We start from the raw sequence: 9,477 nt of genomic DNA on the forward strand, positions 1-9,477 counted from the left end.
GACAAATTCATGAGCCCCAGACAAGAATTCTTCCCTCCTTCTGGATACGTTCAGCATTTACAGGCATCTTGCCCAGGATATCTGTTTTCTTTCAGCCCCAGTCACTGTCAGCTTTGGCTTCCCCACATTCTGGTCTGTTTTGGAAAACTCCGTCCAACTCACATGACTTAGAAGCTCATTTCTACAATGAAGAATGTCAATAATGACACAGATTCCTCCAGCTACCAAAGCTTAAGTTATTCATTTAATTAGACAAAAAGGACGTAGAGGGTAGTGTGTGACTTTCAGATAATTGCCTCTCTTTCACTTCACCCTCGAAGACCCGATCAAGGGTTGGCTGCTTCTTCCTCCCTACGGACTTGACTTGGGTTTGGAGCATCCTTCGTTCATTGTGTTTCTCAGGCATCACAACATGACCATTCAGTGAATGAAAAGTGATGGAGTCTCCACTCTGGGCACCACTCAATGATGAATACAAAGATGAATAAGTCGTCCCATCAACAGGAACACACTACAGAATAAAGACCTGGTACGTGCCACATAAGAGGAAAATGCAAAGATCTGCTGAAAGGGGAGGGAGCCCTTCTGAGAATGATCAGGGAAAACTTCAGAAGGGAAGTGGTGTTTGAGTTGGACCTTGAAAAACCGGTGGGATTTCAAGATGAAGATACGGAGAGGAAGGGTATTTCCGTTGAAGGAAGTGGATGGGCAAAGGACGTAGAAATAAAATTTAAAGGTGAGCATCCAAGACGGGGACGGGTGCAATGGGTTTCCTGCCAGGGCCAGCGGGAGATCACACTGAGTGCTGGACACAGGGCTGTGAACACAGATATACAGGGTTGAGATCTTATCCTTCAGGAAATAGGAGAGACCTGAAGTTTGGAGCCAGGCAATGACGTGATCAAAACTGTCCAATCAAAGGACTGAGCTGGAAGCCCGGGTTAGGGGGCTGGGATGAGAGTGGGATGGGATGATGACCACAACGGTCCAAGCAGGAGGTGACAAGAGTCTGGGGAAGGACTGGTGACAATAATATAGAAAGGAAGTGACAGTGGGAGTCACCACAACAAGACCACTGGCATTTCTGTGTGTCTCCAGGGCAGCAACATGAGAAGAAGATGTAAAAAATGAAGACCAGGCTTCCTGCCTGGCGACTCAGGACATGTACTGGGATAAGGGAGGAAAGTAGGAAATTGATGAATGAAAGTTTTAGACCTATTCAGTCTGAGGTGACTGTGGAACAGCTGGGTAAAAATATCTACTTGGCAGTTGGAAATGTGCGACTGGATTTCTAATGGAGGCTGAAGAGAAAGACCTGGTGATAATTCATCCAGCCAGCCTATACTCCTGGGTCTAGCAAACCGGAAGCTTGTTGCCAGGGTAGCTAACCTAAGAGCCAGAAATAACACGCCATAATAACAAGTAAATGTGAGGTATTTACATGTGACTGATTCCTCACCAGGAAGTATCCTTATCCCTATTTTACTGATGGGGTCACTGTGGCTCTGAGACGTTACGTAACGCGATGGAGCAGCAGTGAGGGGTCTGAGTTCTGAGTCCTGCCCGTGCTTCCCCACCACACTGAGACACGGCAGCTCTCTCCCTCCTTCTGTTTCCGAATTCCCAACGTGAGTGCTACTGGGCATTCCTTTGCCCATTCATATCTTTCCTCCGGTTCTGATCTGGGTTCACGTCACTTGACTGAAATCCTCCTAATGGACCCCAGTTATATGCAATGCTATTCCCTATCAAATCACCGCGCTTAACCTAGTTAGCTGCTCACTCTCTCGCTACTGAGGATTCCAAGATGCTGTACTTCTAGCTCCGGTGTCCTGATTTCTGTCCGCAATCCCACCGGGATATGAGCCTCTGGATTAACTTTGGGCTCTGTGACCGGCGGCCCCTCAGCACACAAGTGGCCCATCTATCAGGCCTGCTTTGTACCTCATGTCATCATGACACCGAATGCTGTCAAACAAAAGCCTCACGTGCTACTCAAGTAGCATTAAAACACAAAGATTTTCTTCCCCTCAGTAATCTGGTGGCTGCTTTGATTTCTCTATAGCCATTTCCCTGAGTCCCTGGCAAAATGACAAATCAGAAACTTTCTAACAGCCATTGGTGTTCCTCCATCTTTACTGTGAAGAGCACGGTTCGATGGCTTTTACAATCTCCAGCCCCTTAAGCAGCTCTCCGTGGAAAGGCGTGTTTTCTAACTAATTGTGGGTCTTGCTGTTCTTGGTTAACTGGTTCTGAACTGGAAAATTCTACGTTCCATGTGCTCGCTCTCACAGTCTCCATCCCACTGCCTCTGAGAACGCTGGAGTCATAAATGGGTTCTCACCGTGTGGCAGGTGAAAATGATGAGGAAGTGGCTGCCCACAGTGGACCGTGACTCATCCGGCTCCCTGGATCTTTTTTTTTTTTTTTGCGGTACGCGGGCCTCTCACTGCTGTGGCCTCTCCCGTTGCAGAGCACAGGCTCCAGACGCGCAGGCTCAGCGGCCATGGCTCACGGGCCCAGCCGCTCAGCGGCATGTGGGATCTTCCCGGACCGGGGCACGAACCCGTGTCCCCTGCTTCGGCAGGCGGACTCTCAACCACTGGGCCACCAGGGAAGCCCATCCCTGGATCTTTTTAATGAACCACTCACTGCCAACCGCCCTGACTTCAAGTTCTACACAAATCATTCCCTGCTTGAGTTTTTGCTCCTCTTTTTTCTTTTTTAAAAAATTTTCAGAGATAGCATGTTAATATTCAGTGTGTTGTGAGCAGAGCTGGCAATGCGGTGTTGGGGATAGCATGAAGAATCTTAGGATTCAAGAAGAAAAGGAACACAGAGGCTTGGAGACGGCTCTTACATGTAAGAAGCGTGGGCGTGTAGGAGAGAGAGAGGGCTGAGTGTTATAGCTCAGGAGATGGCACTGGAAGGAATAGATAAGCAGGCCGAGCTTCGAGAAAGTTCTTATTAGTCAGTTTATATAGTTCTCTTCCCCCTCCAAAGCCAAAGCACAGGACCATCCTAAGTCAAGTGCCCCTTGCTGCTGCTGCCACTCAAAGCGCTGAGATCCCTTGACTTTCTCCCGTTGTCTACCCAGTAGCACCAAAACCACGTTTCCTTTTTGGCCCTGCCAACCAGCATGTATGGGCAGAGGCCCTGTCACGTTCAACCTTGAGTTCCTAACATTTGAATAATGAGTTTATCTAAAGTGGATAGAACCCTTGTGAAAGTAGTGAGATCTCCATTTCTAGAGGTATTCAATCCGAGACTGTCACAGAGGAACTTTAAACATGCAACGGTCATGCTGTTATTTCTAAACTTCCTAACACCTTAAGTGCGTTTTTATTTAAAGTGATTTCACAAATCCCAAATAGTTTAAAAATACAGGTAAACAGTGCACATTTGGCCTCATAATGACTATTATAATAGGTTTAATATTCTGAGTTTAAAAATGACTGACCCTAGAAATTATTAAATGTCTTTTCAGGCCAACATTTTAAATGATAAGCATCAGTCTGTATATGTTTGTTGAACACCTACTATATACCAGGCCCTGGGGGGAAAACGTGAGACAGAGAGCCCTGCTCTCAATAACGTACACCACAGTCTGGAGGAAACCTCCCTTATTGGGGCTGAGGTATCACAGTCTAGTTGTGAAATTTCGCTTTCCACCCCTGCTCCTCTGAACTGAGAATGTTTTCCTGAGGGTACCACAGCTCTAAGCATCCTCTTTAAAAGTCCTCTTTGGAAACTAACGTTACAGGAGAGGATCTTTAACCCCCTGGTGTCGCTTAAGTCTCTGAACGTATGTAATTGATCCAGGTGGGAAATGCCTGTGGCAGGTAAGAAGGGGAAGAAGGCCTGCAAGGTCATTTCCCAACCAACCTGAACTTGACCGCTTCCCTGCTGTAAATTAAGGGTATGTGCACCCGTACTCCCACCCCTTCCCAACCTCCACCTTTAGCACAATTCCAGCTTGGGAAGGACGAGCCTTGCCGGGCCCTCCAGTCACTGTCATTAGGAGAAATGCACCCAGACCCTGCGCTACCAGATTAAAGTCTGTTTCTAATCAAACGGAATTTAGATTTAAACCGGAATTATATTTGGGATTTACAGTCCTTTCTACTTTCATTCATTTCATGGATTCCAGCCCTCTCCCCGCCCAGTCTTAATCCAATGCACTCCGGAGGGAATTATACAGTTGTCCACGAGCCCGAGCTGGGGGCGCAGGAGGCTGGAACCCTCGGTCCCCTAGGGAGAGCGGCGCAAAGGCCCAGGAGCCGGACCTCTTGCCTGGGTCAGCCTCGCCTTGCCTCGGGGATCTTTGGCGCTCAACGGCTTTACCCGCCGGATCCTGCGTTCTCCCTTTCCGACTCTTTTCGTCGCCGCCCTCGCTCCCCGGAGGATTTCGCCTCCAGCACCCCTGGCTTTCGGGACGCAGAGGCTTTACTTCTGCAGAATGAAAAGCGAAAGCCGCGGCCGGCGGGCCGGGGCGCAGACCGAACGCGCCACGTGGCTGCTGCTCGGGAATCCGCAGGGGCCGGGAGGGCTGTCACCACGCGGCGCGGACCCCGACCTCAACTTCCAGCGCTAGTCGGGCGCCCCCGAGCCCACCGCAGCCCCGACGCGCCCTCCCACGCCGGCGCCTAGCCCTCCGGCTCCAGCGGCCCGGGGCGCCCTCCGGCAGCTGGTCCCCAGCCTCCTCACCGCCCGCGCAGCGCGTCCGCACGCCAGCCCCCGGTTCCTCCGCCTCCGCGCAGGACGCGCCAGAGGCAGTTCGGATGCTCAGCGACCCCAACTTCGGCTTCCCGAGTTACACGACACCCTCCCTGGGGTGCGGATTCGCCTCCACCAGACTCTACCCGAGGTCCTCACAGCCGAGCCGCGGGAAGATGAAATACCCGGCGAGCGGCGTTCCTCTGGATTTTGGAAACCTGTCCCATTCGCCTCGGGAGCGACTCGATTCCCCCACCCGCACCCTCCGGCCAGATGATTTTCACCCTGGGTCGCGCCTACGTGGGGGGCGGGGGGGGGCTAGCAGCTAGAGCGGGAGGAGGAGAGGGGCCAGCAGCGCTGAGTTGCTGGCATGCAGCTGCGCGCCGCTCGCGGCGAGGGGCGGCGGAGCCCTGCGGCGCGGCGGGGCAGGAGAAGCGGGCTCCTGCGCCTCTGCCTCACGGAGGATCACAGACACACACACACACACACACACACACACACACACACACACACACACACACACACACACACACACACACACACACACACACACACACACTGCCGCCAGCACCCCCATGCTAGAGCCCGTAGGCGGAGGTCAGAGCCAATGTTCACTTCACGGCAGGGGCTGAAACGCCCAGATGGAGGCAGAGGCTCCCGCCTCTCCTCCGAGGTTTGCAACATCCTAGGAGGCCCCCAATTTCCCAGAGCGAGCAAGGTCTGGCTACAGAGACTCCGCTCCCTTGGCCAGCGGTTCAAGCTGCAGGGGGTTGGGGATGGATACAGCGAGCACTGGAGAGCGAGCCCGCGCCCACCCCCGCCCTCGGCGCAGAGAACTGGCCTGCCCCACTCGCCCTCAGCGAACTGCTAGGGGAGGCAGACCCCGGGGCGCTCCATCTCCGGCGAGGGTTAGGGAGGGGAGTGACAGCAGCAACGACTCCGCGCGTTGGCCAAGACACGGAATCTCCGAACAGGCTGCGCCGCCGGCGCGGAGGGGTGGAGGCGAGAAGGGGCGGAGGAGGAGTTGCGGGGCAGAGAGGGATGACGTCCTTCGGCACTCGGGGCTCGCAGGGACTTAAGATTCGTGCGCTCGCCTAACCCGGCGCGCTCACTCCGAAGGTTCGCAGAGGCGCCGCGCCCGGCTCCCGCTGCGGCTCCCGAACGGCGCGCACGGGGGCGATTCCGGCCCGCTGCGACCAGGGTGTCAGCCCTCCGGCCACCGCCGAGCCCTCTCTGTCCGTCCCTGCGGATTCCAGGCGGGCCCGGGAAGGCAGCCCCCGGCCGGGCCAGCCTCGCCCCTTCCTCGCCTTCTCCCTCCTCGACCTCGAGCCAAGGGCAGGCGCCCACGCACCAGCCCCTGCCCACCCGGAGAGCTGGAGTCCCGACCTGCGACCGTCTACGAAGAGGGATGGGGTAGGGGAAGGAAAGGGGCTCACCTGGGTCACCGGGAACGTCCCTCTCCGGCCCCTCCCGGAGCCTGTTCGCCGCTCCCCGGCACAACCTTCCTGGAAGAAAAAAAGTAGCGCAAGGGCAGAGGAGAGGTAGGGCTGCTCACAGGTCCCTGCGCAGCGGCTTTTTCCTTCGGATTGTCCCGGATACGGACTCGGGTTCGGCGGCGGGAAAGGGCGCCCAGAGGTTGGAAGGGGCCTCCAGACCCGGGCCCTCTCGCGGCGGCGGCGGTGGCACCTCCAAGTTGCCACCTGCAGCGCGCGCCGGGCGCCTGTGACTGCCCGCGCCCCTCGGCCCGCGCCGGCCCGCCCTCGCCGGCCGCTGGTTGGCTGCGCCCCGCGCCCGGGCGGTCCCCGCGCTCGGCCCCGCCCCGCTCCTGCCCCAGAGCCGCGGTTCGCGGTGCCCGGCTCCTGCCCGGCCACCCCGGGCTTTATAGCTGGCGAGTTCTAGGAGCTGCTCCGGCTTTTGCAAGCAGGGGAAGGATCGGGCACACATACTAAAACACGCGTAATTTTGTGTCGGCTGCGGATTGGAGGAGAGAGAGAGAGAGAAAGAGGATGTGAGAAATGCCCTTAGTGTGCCTGAAGGGGACCCTGTAACTCGGTTTCGTTTGCTGGTATTAAATGTGTGCAATCCCTGAAAAGAGTTAAAGCCACAGAGGCAAGCATGCAGGGATGTGAGTCGGAGAGTGGTTGGAGGTTTTTGTTTTTGCTTAAGCTTCGCACAAGTTCACACGAAGCGCTAAAATATGAAGATAAGTCCTGGGTCGCAATTTTTTCTCACCCAACCTGCATCAGTGCCGCGGAGGAGCCTTGGGCTCCAGCGGCCCCTGAGCCACCCACGCCCACTGGTGCCCACGGAACCTCCAGGCCTGAAGGCCCAGCCTTATCAGCCACGTGCTTGCTTGATTCTACGCTTCGGAGTCCAGGCCATGAAAACTCCTGCCGGTGCACATAGGAGGCCTGCGTTTTGCACAACTCTTGGGACTTTTAAGTAAACAAAGGGCACATTATCTTTCTTTTCCCTCCCACTGCTGCTCCAAAGACTGGGACAGGAGTTCACTGCGCCATCTCCCAGGGCATTCATGCGCACTCTTCCCTCTGCAGCTTACTACCTCCTGAAGTCACGCTTTCTGGAAAATTCAGTGGGTAAAGCCTACCGGAGGAGAAAAACATAAAAAAGATGGAAGTACCACTCTGGAAAGCTATCCAATCAACCCAAAACGTCTCACTCCTAGGTTTATCTATGGGAAAGAGGTACATTGCCAAGTACCTATTAGTTTAATAACATTTCAAAATTAACTTCCCAAATAGCACATTTTATAGCCCATCAGGGACACGCCTGTGTTTTGTGAGCACAGGTGTGGCACTGTTAAGCGTGACAAGCGCGCACACGTGGTCGTGTCTGGCTGTGCTTTGTAGACTCCTCAGTAAGGGGAGGGGGAGGAAAGGGGATTCATTAAAGGAAGTCAGGGGGCAGTAGGCACCAGTCAAGTAGCCACTTCCTGTCAACTGTGGCTAAGTGACTCGGAATGCTGCTTCATGGCACTAGTTCCTTGCATCTTAAGGCAGATTTTGTTTCATGAGATCCTAACATCTTGGGTCCCCTTCGGAAAATAGTAGCCAACTTTTTTTTTTTCCCTGCAGCCAAGTGCTAACGTTTACCTCTCTCAAGAAGAGGCAAGCCTGTCCTTATTCATCTTCTCGAAACTTCTTGAAACCCAAGGAGACTAGGGCCACGCAATTCAGAGGCAAAGCATTCACGAGGAGATATTTCCATACTCCACGTTAAGTGCTTGCTAAATGCACTGCACTTTGACCTAAACTGGCTGAAACCCTGCGTAGAATGAAGGTGTGGCTTGGCTCAAGTGTGAGTGCAGCTGAACTCAATACCCGGAGGTTTACCTGATAAGAGGTGGGGTGGGCTGGGGTGTGGATGGCAGCCGTAGTGATATTAATCCATCTAAACATCTGATGTGTGGACAGCCAGGGAGGCACAAACAACTAGACAAGATGCACTTCCTTCATAGTGGGGAAGGAGCTTAAAGGCTCAAGTGGATGAGAAAGCAACAAGAGAGAGAAGTGGAGCATCTGTGGACAGTGAAAGAAATCAACCGATGGTCTTTGGTCCATTGAACATGCCAGTGGCTCAAGATTCTGAAGGAGGAGACAAAAGAGAGTCGTTGGGACTCAGAGGCAGGAAATATGAAGCTAAAAGTCCCGGAGTGGCATACAGAGTCAGCACACATAGGGCTGACTCCAGGCTCCAACACTTCTGTGTGATGTGTTTGGTTTCCAAGTGAGACATGCTGTTTAAGTTTCATTCTCTTCATCTGTGTGAAGGGGATCAGGGTGCCTGTCTGCTAGAGCCGAGGGAAGGATTAACTGAGATAATGCGTCTGTAACGCTGGGCATATAGAAAGCGTTCAATAAATTGTAGGTGTTATTGTAAAGTGTTTAAAAGGGGCTTAAAGGTCACCTAAGACTTTTAATATTTGTTTCTGATAGAATATTTCTGGCAGGTGCTCACCCTGCTTCTGCTTTCCCTATGATGAGAATCTCACTAACCCCAAATCCATTCCCTCTCCCTTACTTGAAGATGAAATGTGGAAGAGTACTTTTTTTTTTTTTTTTACTGGTTGGTTCTGTTTCTACCCATGGTGGTCGTATAAATGTCTAAGCCCTGTTTCACAGGAGAGCACTCCAGATCGTTTAAGACAAATAACAGGTCCCCTGCGTGAGTTATTTTGTCCAGACTAAAGTGCCCCGGGCTTCCAGCCTTTCCTCATATGACCTGGTTTCACAATCTTTCACCATCTCTTACCCTCCAAATTGCCTCTGACCTCCTTAAAAAAGAACGCAGTGCTCCAGCCCCATCTGCCAGCAATACCTTTCTCAATGTCTTAGCGAGGCCTGCACTTTTGTATCTATTTTGAATGGGAGATTGACTCTTTTTTTTCTCCTCTTAAGTAAGTATTTAATACATTGGTTTTCAGACTTTAGGCCAAATCTAACAACTTTGTTTGTAAACCTAGAAAGCTAAAACTAACCATGCTTTAATATTCTTGACTTAGAGACTGCAAACTATTCCTTATGAGCTAAGTCCTCTTTTTTTTTTTTTTTTGAGGAAACAGTTTCCCTAATTGTTACCATTTTACATTGATCTCTCTTTTTCTCTAGATGGATAGGTACTCATGATCAATATTCTTTTTTCCGAACCATTTAAGAGCAAGTGTAGACATGATGCCTCATCATCCTTAAATACTCCAGTGTGTATATTTCCCCCAAACTGGAATTCTCTCCCACATAAGCA

The 9,477-nt window shown here is 52.5% G+C and overlaps 1 protein-coding gene across 2 annotated transcripts in view; it reads right to left on the reverse strand.

The window, feature by feature from the left end:
* The window catches only part of EPB41L3 (erythrocyte membrane protein band 4.1 like 3), a 212,365-nt gene extending 205,332 nt beyond the window's left edge, over positions 1-7,033 (reverse strand). For both annotated transcript variants that reach the window (XM_079943281.1, XM_079943282.1), the window contains exon 1: positions 6,153-7,033. The gene's annotated coding sequence lies outside the window, so the exon portion shown is untranslated. The remainder of the gene's footprint in view (positions 1-6,152) is intronic.
* Between the last annotated feature and the right edge of the window lie 2,444 nt (positions 7,034-9,477).

Source organism: Stenella coeruleoalba, assembly GCF_951394435.1.
Source record: "Stenella coeruleoalba genome assembly, chromosome: 14".
Taxonomy (NCBI): Eukaryota; Metazoa; Chordata; class Mammalia; order Artiodactyla; family Delphinidae; genus Stenella; species Stenella coeruleoalba.